Genomic DNA, 12,297 nt, shown 5'->3' with positions numbered 1-12,297 from the left:
GCTGCCTGGCCTGCACCCTGCTGCCTGGCCAGCACCCTGCTGCCTGGCCAGCACCCTGCTGCCTGGCCTGCACCCTGCTGCCTGGCCAGCACCCTGCTGCCTGGCCAGCACCCTGCTGCCTGGCCTGCACCCTGCTGCCTGGCCTGCACCCTGCTGCCTGGCCTGCACCCTGCTGCCTGGCCTGCACCCTGCTGCCTGGCCTGCACCCTGCTGCCTGGCCTGCACCCTGCTGCCTGGCCAGCACCCTGCTGCCTGGCCAGCACCCTGCTGCCTGGCCTGCACCCTGCTGCCTGGCCTGCACCCTGCTGCCTGGCCAGCACACTGCTGCCTGGCCAGCACACTGCTGCCTGGCCTGCACCCTGCTGCCTGGCCTGCACCCTGCTGCCTGGCCAGCACCCTGTCTCATTGTGGAGCTTGAGGAGTTAACACCCTGTTTATGTTCATAGATAAGATGAGAGCATCCCTCCAGCAGGTCAGGCCCGGTCCTGTTTGTGGGTGAGTCCCAGAAAGAGGGCCAATTATCTACAAATTCGATCTTTTGGAAGGGGCAGAAAACAGTCCTATTTTGAGTTGTGAAGTATTATCACAGTCTCTTTAAAAAATGACAGGGATGAAGGAGGTCTTTATTCCAGTGAGATTGCTAAGGCGAACACCACCATGTTTAGTTTTGCCCAACCTAGATTGAGGCACAGACACGTTCTCAATGGGGATAGCTGAGCTGACTACACTGACTGTGCTAGTGGCAGACTCCACTATGCTGGCAGGCTGGCTAACAGCCTGCTGCCTGGCCTGCACCCTATTTCATTGTGGAGCTAGAGGAGTTAGAGCCCTGTCTATGCTCAAAAACAAGAGGAGAGCACCCCTCCTGCTTGGATGGAGTCCGTCACTCCTTAACAGGCTGTTTGTGGGTGAGTCCCAGAAAGAGGGCCAATTATCTACAAATTCGATCTTTTGGAAGGGGCAGAAAACAGTTTTCATCCAGCGACTGAGTTGTGACACTCTGCTGTAGAGCTCATCACTACCCCTAACTGGGAGTGACAATTATTTGATAACGACACATCTTTCTAGCTCATTTACATGGCTAAAACCAGCACTGTCTTCAGATTAGCCTTTACATTGGTTGCCCTACACCCTGGTAGACAGTGTATGACCGCTAGATGATTATTTTTAAGTCCAATTTCGTAGTCCAATAATATTGTCACATGCTGGGACATTTTATTTAACTAGTCAAGTCAGTTAAGACCAAATTCTTACTTACAATGACGGCCTAAAGGGGAACAGTGGGTTAACTGCCTTGTTCAAAGGCAGAGCAACACATTTTTACCTTGTCAGCTCAGGGATTTGATCCAGCAACCTTTCAGTTACTGCCCAACGCTCTAAATACTAGGCTACCTGGTCTTGTCTGCTGATTACAGTGGAACTGACGCTGTGAGTACCCGAGGCACTAGGCAGGGTAGCCTAGTGGTTAGAGTGGAGGGGCGGCAGGGTCATGTGGCATGTGATTGTGACATGTGTTGATATCAGACCTTTTAATATATTACAACACATCAGGCCTTTTAATACATTATAACACCTCATTTGGCCGCCTTTCGTTCCAGTACTCTGCTGCCTGTGACTGGAACGAATTGCAAAAATCGCTGAAGTTGGAGACTTTTATCTCCCTCACCAACTTCAAACATCAGCTATCTGAGCAGCTAACCGATCGCTGCTGCTGTACATAGTCTATTGGTAAATAGCCCACCCATTTTCACCATACTGTTTTTATTTATTTACTTGCTCTTTTGCACACCAATATCTCTACCTGTACATGACCATCTGATCATTTATCACTCCAGTGTTAATCTGCAAAATTGTAATTATTCGCCTACCTCCTCATGCCTTTTGCACACATTGTATATAGACTCCCCCCTTTGTTTTCTACTGTGTTATTGACTTGTTAATTGTTTATTCCATGTGTAACTCTGTGTTGTCTGCTCACACTGCTATGCTTTATCTTGGCCAGGTCGCAGTTGCAAATGAGAACTTGTTCTCAACTGGCCTACCTGGTTAAATAAAGGTAAAAATAAATAAATAAATAAATATAACGCATCAGGCCTTTTAATACATTATAACACATCAGGCCTTTTAATACATTATAACACATCAGGCCTTTTAATACATTATAACACATCAGGCCTTTTAATACATTATAACACATCAGGCCTTTTAATATATTATAACACATCAGGCCTTTTAATACATTATAACACATCAGGCCTTTTAATACATTATAACACATCAGGCCTTTTAATATATTATAACACATCAGGCCTTTTAATACATTATAACACATCAGGCCTTTTAATACATTATAACACATCAGGCCTTTTAATACATTATAACACATCAGGTCTTTTAATACATTATAACACATCAGGCCTTTTAACTTTACAACACAACACTACAACACTCAACTTGTTTGCATGCATGCACGCACACACACACACACACACACACACACACACACACACACACACACACACACACACACACACACACACACACACACACACACTGACTGAAAGACCATGACACCAAGGTTCTTGTGGTCAAGAGAAATGTTTAAACATTTAATCATGAGCTATTTCAAAATGATTTGGCTGCTGTACTGGGGCCAGACAGATTACCAGGACGTGTGCTCCGGGCATGTGCTGACCCACTGGCAGGTGTCTTCACTAACATTTTCAACATCTCCCTGACCGAGTCTGTAATACCAACATGTTTCAAGCAGACCACCATAGTCCCTGTGCCCAAGAACACTAAGGCAACCTGCCTAAATGACTACAGACCTGTAGCGCTCATGTCTGTAGCCATGAAGTGCTTTGAAAGGCTCGTAATGGCTCACATCAACACCATTATCCCAGAAACCCTAGACCCACTCCAATTTGCATACCGCCCTAACAGATCCACAGATGATGCAATCTCTATTGCACTCCAATTTGCCCTTTCCCACCTGGACAAAATGAACACCTACGTGAGAATGCTATTCATAGACTACAGCTCAGCGTTCAACACCATAGTGCCATCAAAACTCATCACTAAGATAAGGATCCTGGGACTAAACGCTCCCTCTGCAACTGGATCCTGGACTTCCTGACAGGCCGCCCCCAGGTGGTAAGGGTAGGTAACAACACATCTGCCATGCTGATCCTCAACACTGGAGCTCCCCAGGGGTGCGTGCTCAGTCCCCTCCTGTACTCCCTGTTCACCAACGACTGCATGGCCATGCACGACTCCAACACCATCATTAAGTTTGCTTGATGACACAACAGGGGTTGGCCTGATCACCGACAACGGCGAGACAGCCTATAGGGAGGAGGTCAGAGACCTGGCCGGGTGTTGCCAGAATAACAACGTATCCCTCAACGTAACCAAGACTAAGGAGATGATTGTGGACTACAGGGAAAGGAGGTCCGAGCATTCTCATCGACGGGGCTGTAGTGGAGCAGGTTGAGAGCTTCAAGTACCTTGGCGTCCACATCAACAACAAACTAGAATGGCCCAAACACACCAAGACAGTCATAAAGAGGGCACGACAAAGCCTATTCCCCCTCAGGAAACTAAAAATATTTGGCATGGGTCCTGAGATCCTCAAACGGTTCTACAGCTGCAACATCGAGAGCATCCTGACTGGTTGCATCACTGCCTGGTACGGCAATTGCTCTGCCTCCGACAATTCTACTCTCCTCTATTCTACTCTATTCTACTGTATTCTCCTCTATTATACTCTATTCTACTGTATTCTCCTCTATTCTACTCTATTCTACTGTATTCTCCTCTATTCTACTCTATTCTACTGTATTCTCCTCTATTCTACTCTATTCTACTGTATTCTCCTCTATTATACTCTATTCTACTGTATTCTCCTCTATTATACTCTATTCTACTGTATTCTCCTCTATTATACTCTATTCTACTGTATTCTCCTCTATTATACTCTATTCTACTGTATTCTCCTCTATTCTACTCTATTCTACTGTATTCTCCTCTATTCTACTCTATTCTACTGTATTCTCCTCTATTCTCCTCTATTCTACTGTATTCTCCTCTATTATACTCTATTATACTGTATTCTCCTCTATTCTACTCTATTCTACTGTATTCTCCTCTATTATACTCTATTCTACTGTATTCTCCTCTATTCTACTCTATTCTACTGTATTCTCCTCTATTATACTCTATTCTACTGTATTCTCCTCTATTCTACTCTATTCTACTGTATTCTCCTCTATTCTCCTCTATTCTACTGTATTCTCCTCTATTATACTCTATTCTACTGTATTCTCCTCTATTCTACTCTATTCTACTGTATTCTCCTCTATTATACTCTATTATACTGTATTCTCCTCTATTCTACTCTATTCTACTGTATTCTCCTCTATTATACTCTATTCTACTGTATTCTCCTCTATTATACTCTATTCTACTGTATTCTCCTCTATTATACTCTATTCTACTGTATTCTCCTCTATTATACTCTATTCTACTGTATTGTCCTCTATTATACTGTATTCTCCTCTATTATACTCTATTCTACTGTATTCTCCTCTATTATACTGTATTCTCCTCTATTATACTCTATTCTACTGTATTCGCCTCTATTATACTGTATTCTCCTCTATTCTACTCTATTCTACTGTATTCTCCTCTATTCTACTCTATTCTACTGTATTCTCCTCTATTATACTCTATTCTACTGTATTCTCCTCTATTATACTCTATTCTACTGTATTCTCCTCTATTATACTGTATTCTCCTCTATTATACTCTATTCTACTGTATTCTCCTCTATTATACTCTATTCTACTGTATTCTCCTCTATTATACTCTATTCCGGTCCATCTCATATGCACAAATGAACAGCTAACCTGGTTTCACGGCACAACGCCTCTCCCTATTTTACCCAGATAGTTTGTGTGTGTATTGGTATTGGTATGTAGGGTACGTGCGCCTTTTTACATTTATTTTGTTATTTCTGTAGTTCTGTCCTTGAGCTGTTCTTGTCTATTAATGTTCTGTATTATGTTTCATATTTTGTGTGGACCCCCAGGAAGAGTAGCTGCTGCCTTTGCAGCTAATGGGGATAATAATTAAATAATAATGAAATACCAACACATATTATATTCTACTCTACCCCCTACTCTACTCTACTCTACTCTACTCTACTCTACTCTACTCTACTCTACCCTACTCTACTCTACACTACTCTACTCTACACTACTCTACTCCACCCTACCCTACTCTACCCTACTCTGCTCTCTACCCTACCCTACCCTACCCTACTCTACTCTACACTACTCTACTCTACCCTACCCTACTCTACTCTACTCTACTCTACACTACTCTACTCTACACTACTCTACTCTACTCTACCCTACTCTACTCTGCTCACACTCTCTGCTACCCTACCCTACTCTACTCTACTCTACTCTACCCTACTCTACTCTACCCTACTCTACTCTACACTACTCTACTCTACCCCCCTGCCCTACTCTGCCCTACTCTGCTCTGCCCTACCCTACTCTACCCTACTCTACTCTACCCTACCCTACTCTACCCTACTCTACTCTACTCTACTCTACACTACTCTACCCTACCCTACTCTACTCTACTCTACCCTACTCTACTCTACCCTACCCTACTCTACCCTACTCTACTCTACTCTACTCTACACTAGTCTACCCTACCCTACTCTACTCTACTCTACTCTACTCTACTCTACACTACTCTACCCTACTCTACTCTACTCTACACTACTCTACCCTACTCTACTCTACTCTACTCTACCCTACCCTACTCTACCCTACCCTACCCTACTCTACCTTACTCTACTCTACCCTACCCTACCCTACCCTACCCTACTCTACTCTACACTACTCTACTCTACCCTACCCTACTCTACTCTACTCTACACTACTCTACTCTACACTACTCTACTCTACTCTACCCTACTCTACTCTACACTACTCTACTCTACCCTACCCTACTCTACTCTACTCTACTCTACCCTACTCTACTCTGCCCTACTCTACTCTACACTACTCTACTCTACCCTACCCTACTCTACCCTGCTCTACTCTACCCTACCCTACTCTACCCTACTCTACTCTGCCCTACCCTACTCTACCCTACTCTGCTCTGCTCTACTCTACACTACTCTACCCCTACCCTACTCTACTCTACTCTACTCTGCCCTACCCTACTCTACCCTACTCTACTCTACTCTACTCTACACTACTCTACCCTACCCTACTCTACTCTACTCTACTCTACTCTACTCTACCCTACTCTACTCTACCCTACTCTACTCTACCCTACCCTACCCTACTCTACTCTGCCCTACTGTACTCTATCCTACTCTACTCTACTCTATCCTATCCTACTCTACTCCATCCTATCCTACCCTACCCGACCCGACCCGACCCTACCCTACCCTACTGTATCTTACTCTACTCTATCCTACTCTACTCTAATCTACTCTATCCTACTCTACTCTAATCTACTCTATCCTACTCTACTCTAATCTACCCTACCCTACTGTATCTTACTCTACTCTATCCTACTCTACTCTAATCTACTCTATTCTATTCTGTTATACTCTATTCCACTCTATTCTACTATATTCTATTCTGTTCCACTCTATTCTACTATATTCTATTCTGTTCTACTCTAGTGTGTGTGTGTGGACTTATTGAACTATATTAAACAAACAATAATTTGACCAACTGAACTACCATTGCTTTAATATATAGTCATGGCTCTTGGATCACTCTTACCCACCCCCCAATCTACCATAGAGATATTCAAACTGATTTTAGATCAGTTATAGTGCCCACTAATCCCAAATTATTACCCTGGCTGTCCATCTATCCCAGAATCCCTAGCTGAGCTGCGTCTCTGACAGTCTAAGTCTGCTGGTGAAGAGAGACTCTGATGCTGTAGCAGGATCACAATCAAGAAGACGCAACCGCAACTAAACTACAACCACGGATATTTTGCTCACGCAGTACCGGACGGACAGAGAAGGCACTACACCGGTAATGACATTACTATACATTTTACCGGATACTTTTTCAACTCTGTTGATGTCAAACCGATCGGAAGGAATATTGTCTGGTATGTTGTGAATATTTGTGTTGTTCCTTTTTTTTGCATGTCAAGAAGACGAAGGTTTCCTGACCACATCACCCGAAGTCAGAATTGGCATGAAAATGGTTTTCTGTTTTGTAAAACTAGTCATGCGGCATAGCCAAAACGACATGGTAGATGTTTATTACGTGTTTGGTATAACCTTTCTGGCGCGCTATATTGTAACTTAGCAGTGTGCGCAACATTGTAAGGGTTGCTTCGCTAATTGATCTCGTAGTCTGTAGAATTTCATTTACGACATTGTTATGCTTCTTCGGTGTATGTTGGGTTTGCGAAAAGCACGTGTCAGACCGTTAAGCCTGATACTTCATCAAATCATTTTCCCGAAAAAACATTTTTAGGTAGGAGAGGGGTAGTATATTGTTTTGGGGCAAGGTTATTCGTCATTGACGTCAACTACATATTATGTCGAATAAACTACTGCCATAGAGATCCTATTAAATTACTAGAGCGGTTATGTCGGTAACCAGTTTATAATAGCAATACGGCACCTCAGGGGTTTGTGGTATATGGCCAATATATCACCGCTAAGTCCTATATCCAGGCACTCCGCATTGCGTCGTGCGTAAGAACAGCCTATAGCTGTGCTATATTGACCATATACCACACCCCCCCTCGGACCTTATTGCTTAATTATTCCATGTGGTTGGAAAGACAACAGATACATATGTATCAGATGGCTGAAGTGAACAACAAACCCTACTCTGATGTAGCATCTACACAGGACTATCTCTCTGGTACAGCAAGGTAGTCAGAGACATTACATATACAATACCGTTCAAAAGTTTGGGGTCACTTAGTTTGGGGTTCTTGTTTTTGAAAGAAAAGCAAATTTCTTGTCCATTAAAATAACATCAAATTGATCAGAAATACAGTGTAGACATTATTAATGTTGTAAATTACTATTGTAGCTGGAAACGGCTTATTTTTGATTGAATATCAACATTAGCATACAGAGGCCCATTATTAGCAATCATCACTCCTGTGTTCCAATGGCACTTTGTGTTAGCTAATCCAGTTTTAAAAGGCTAATTGATCATTAGAAAACCCTTTTGCAATTATGTTAGCACTGCTGAAAACTGTTGTCCTGATTACAGAAGTAATAAAACTGGCCTTCTTTAGACTAGTTGAGTATCTGGAGCAACAACATTTGTGGGTTCGATTACAGGCTCAGAATGGCCAGTAACAAAGACTTTCTTCTGAAACTCGTCAGTCTGTTCTTGTTCTGAGAAATGAAGGCTATTCCATGTGACTTTCTAGGCAGAGTTTCAAAGAAAAAGCCATTTCTCAGACTGGCCAATAAAAAGAAAAGATTAAGATGAGCAAAAGAACACAGACACTGGACAGAGGAAATCTGCCTAGAAGGCCAGCATCCCGGAGTCTCCTCTTCACTGTTGACGTTGAGACTGGACAGAGGAACTCTGCCTAGAAGGCCAGCATCCCGGAGTCTCCTCTTCACTGTTGACGTTGAGACTGGACAGAGGAACTCTGCCTAGAAGGCCAGCATCCCGGAGTCTCCTCTTCACTGTTGACGTTGAGACTGGACAGGGGAACTCTGCCTAGAAGGCCAGCATCCCGGAGTCGCCTCTTCACTGTTGACGTTGAGACTGGACAGAGGAACTCTGCGTAGAAGGCCAGCATCCCGGAGTCGCCTCTTCACTGTTAACGTTGAGTGTGGACAGAGGAACTCTGCCTAGAAGGCCAGCATCCCGGAGTCGCCTCTTCACTGTTGACATTGAGACTGGACAGAGGAACTCTGCGTAGAAGGCCAGCATCCCGGAGTCGCCTCTTCACTGTTAACGTTGAGACTGGACAGAGGAACTCTGCGTAGAAGGCCAGCATCCCGGAGTCGCCTCTTCACTGTTAACATTGAGACTGGACAGAGGAACTCTGCCTAGAAGGCCAGCATCCCGGAGTTGCCTCTTCACTGTTAACATTGAGACTGGACAGAGGAACTCTGCCTAGAAGGCCAGCATCCCGGAGTCGCCTCTTCACTGTTGACATTGAGACTGGACAGAGGAACTCTGCCTAGAAGGCCAGCATCCCGGAGTCGCCTCTTCACTGTTGACATGGAGACTGGACAGAGGAACTCTGCCTAGAAGGCCAGCATCCCGGAGTCGCCTCTTCACTGTTGACATTGAGACTGGACAGAGGAACTCTGCCTAGAAGGCCAGCATCCCGGAGTCGCCTCTTCACTGTTAACATTGAGACTGGACAGAGGAACTCTGCGTAGAAGGCCAGCATCCCGGAGTCGCCTCTTCACTGTTGACATTGAGACTGGACAGAGGAACTCTGCCTAGAAGGCCAGCATCCCGGAGTCGCGTCTTCACTGTTGACATTGAGACTGGACAGAGAACTCTGCCTAGAAGGCCAGCATCCCGGAGTTGCCTCTTCACTGTTGACATTGAGACTGGACAGAGAACTCTGCCTAGAAGGCCAGCATCCTGGAGTCGCCTCTTCACTGTTGACATTGAGACTGGACAGAGAACTCTGCCTAGAAGGCCAGCATCCTGGAGTCGCCTCATCACTGTTGACATTGAGACTGGACAGAGAACTCTGCCTAGAAGGCCAGCATCCCGGAGTCGCCTCTTCACTGTTAACATTGAGACTAGACAGAGGAACTCTGCGTAGAAGGCCAGCATCCCGGAGTCGCCTCTTCACTGTTGACGTTGAGACTAGACAGAGGAACTCTGCGTAGAAGGCCAGCATCCCGGAGTCGCCTCTTCACTGTTAACATTGAGACTGGACAGAGGAACTCTGCGTAGAAGGCCAGCATCCCGGAGTCGCCTCTTCACTGTTGACATTGAGACTGGACAGAGGAACTCTGCGTAGAAGGCCAGCATCCCGGAGTCGCCTCTTCACTGTTAACATTGAGACTGGACAGAGGAACTCTGCGTAGAAGTCCAGCATCCCGGAGTCGCCTCTTCACTGTTAACATTGAGACTGGACAGAGGAACTCTGCCTAGAAGGCCAGCATCCCGGAGTCACCTCTTCACTGTTGACATTGAGACTGGACAGAGGAACTCTGCGTAGAAGGCCAGCATCCCTTAGTCGCCTCTTCACTGTTAACATTGAGACTGGACAGAGGAACTCTGCCTAGAAGGCCAGCATCCCGGAGTCGCCTCTTCACTGTTGACATTGAGACTGGACAGAGGAACTCTGCCTAGAAGGCCAGCATCCCGGAGTCGCCTCTTCACTGTTAACATTGAGACTGGACAGAGGAACTCTGCCTAGAAGGCCAGCATCCCGGAGTCGCCTCTTCACTGTTAACGTTGAGACTAGACAGAGGAACTCTGCCTAGAAGGCCAGCATCCCGGAGTCGCCTCTTCACTGTTAACATTGAGACTGGACAGAGGAACTCTGCCTAGAAGGCCAGCATCCCGGAGTCGCCTCTTCACTGTTAACATTGAGACTGGACAGAGGAACTCTGCGTAGAAGGCCAGCATCCCGGAGTCGCCTCTTCACTGTTGACGTTGAGACTGGACAGAGGAACTCTGCGTAGAAGGCCAGCATCCCGGAGTCGCCTCTTCACTGTTAACATTGAGACTGGACAGAGGAACTCTGCCTAGAAGGCCAGCATCCCGGAGTCGCCTCTTCACTGTTGACATTGAGACTGGACAGAGGAACTCTGCCTAGAAGGCCAGCATCCCGGAGTCGCCTCTTCACTGTTAACATTGAGACTGGACAGAGGAACTCTGCGTAGAAGGCCAGCATCCCGGAGTCACCTCTTCACTGTTGACATTGAGACTGGACAGAGGAACTCTGCGTAGAAGGCCAGCATCCCGGAGTCGCCTCTTCACTGTTGACGTTGAGACTGGACAGAGGAACTCTGCGTAGAAGGCCAGCATCCCGGAGTCGCCTCTTCACTGTTGACGTTGAGACTGGACAGAGGAACTCTGCCTAGACGGCCAGCATCCCGGAGTCGCCTCTTCACTGTTAACATTGAGACTGGACAGAGGAACTCTGCGTAGAAGGCCAGCATCCCGGAGTCGCCTCTTCACTGTTAACATTGAGACTGGACAGAGGAACTCTGCCTAGAAGGCCAGCATCCTGGAGTCGCCTCTTCACTGTTAACATTGAGACTGGACAGAGGAACTCTGCGTAGAAGGCCAGCATCCCGGAGTCGCCTCTTCACTGTTAACATTGAGACTGGACAGAGGAACTCTGCGTAGAAGGCCAGCATCCCGGAGTCGCCTCTTCACTGTTGACATTGAGACTGGACAGAGGAACTCTGCGTAGAAGGCCAGCATCCCGGAGTCACCTCTTCACTGTTAACGTTGAGACTGGACAGAGGAACTCTGCGTAGAAGGCCAGCATCCCGGAGTCACCTCTTCACTGTTAACATTGAGACTGGACAGAGGAACTCTGCGTAGAAGGCCAGCATCCCGGAGTCACTGCTGTATGTGCATTTTATTTGTTTCTTATGGCCTTATACAGTTGGTTGAGTGCTGTCTTAGTTAGTGCCCAGCATCAGTCTGTGGTGGTAAATAGATGGCTACGAATAATATAGATGAAAACTCTCTTGGTAGATAGTGTGTTCTACAGCTTATCACACTGATGACAGGGATTTGGGCCTTGTCTTGACAAAGCAGTATATCCTTTGCTTCGGACTCATTAAAGAAAATATCTTTGTCCAGTTTGAGGTGAGTAATAGCTCTTTTCGGTCATAAGCGACAGGTAGCAACAACATTATATACAAAATAAGTTACAAACAATGTGAAAAAAACTAACAAAATAGCACGGTTGTTTAGGAGCCCGTAAAACGCCATCCCCTCCGGCACCATTATTTGGTTTAAACCGTTTAACTTAAAATTTAAATATGCTAATTATTTTTGCAATTCATCCTTTATAATTCTTCATGCACAGGTGCTTTTGTTTAGGAATACAGCCAATAATTTCACCTGTGACCTGATTGGTTATATTATTATCTTTTTGGATTCTACTTTGTCAAAAGAAGCTTTAATTTCACTTTATTAATTACTATAACTCTGCTACGAATCAAATCTACAAATAAAGTTGATAGAAATTGATTAAACTGTAATGTTTGTATTGTAAGGGAAACTAAATCAGGCTATAGGAATATTTCTTCTAAGACTTTGTAGGATTATA

General features: G+C 45.3%; 1 protein-coding gene across 5 annotated transcripts in view; it reads left to right on the top strand.

Moving 5' to 3' along the window:
- The first annotated feature begins 6,958 nt into the window (after positions 1-6,958).
- The window catches only part of LOC112242352 (band 4.1-like protein 3), a 117,903-nt gene continuing 112,564 nt past the window's right edge, over positions 6,959-12,297 (top strand). For 4 of the 5 annotated variants that reach the window (XM_042329179.1, XM_042329176.1, XM_042329180.1 and 1 more), the window contains exon 1: positions 6,959-7,076. The gene's annotated coding sequence lies outside the window, so the exon portion shown is untranslated. Of the gene's footprint in view, positions 7,156-12,297 lie in introns of all 5 variants that reach the window. The other variant, XM_042329177.1, reaches the window with a different exon arrangement.

Source organism: Oncorhynchus tshawytscha, linkage group LG10 (genome assembly GCF_018296145.1).
Source record: "Oncorhynchus tshawytscha isolate Ot180627B linkage group LG10, Otsh_v2.0, whole genome shotgun sequence".
NCBI classification, from domain to species: Eukaryota; Metazoa; Chordata; class Actinopteri; order Salmoniformes; family Salmonidae; genus Oncorhynchus; species Oncorhynchus tshawytscha.
The sequence above is the reverse complement of the archived record's forward strand: the minus strand, read 5'-3'. Positions and strand labels throughout refer to the sequence as shown.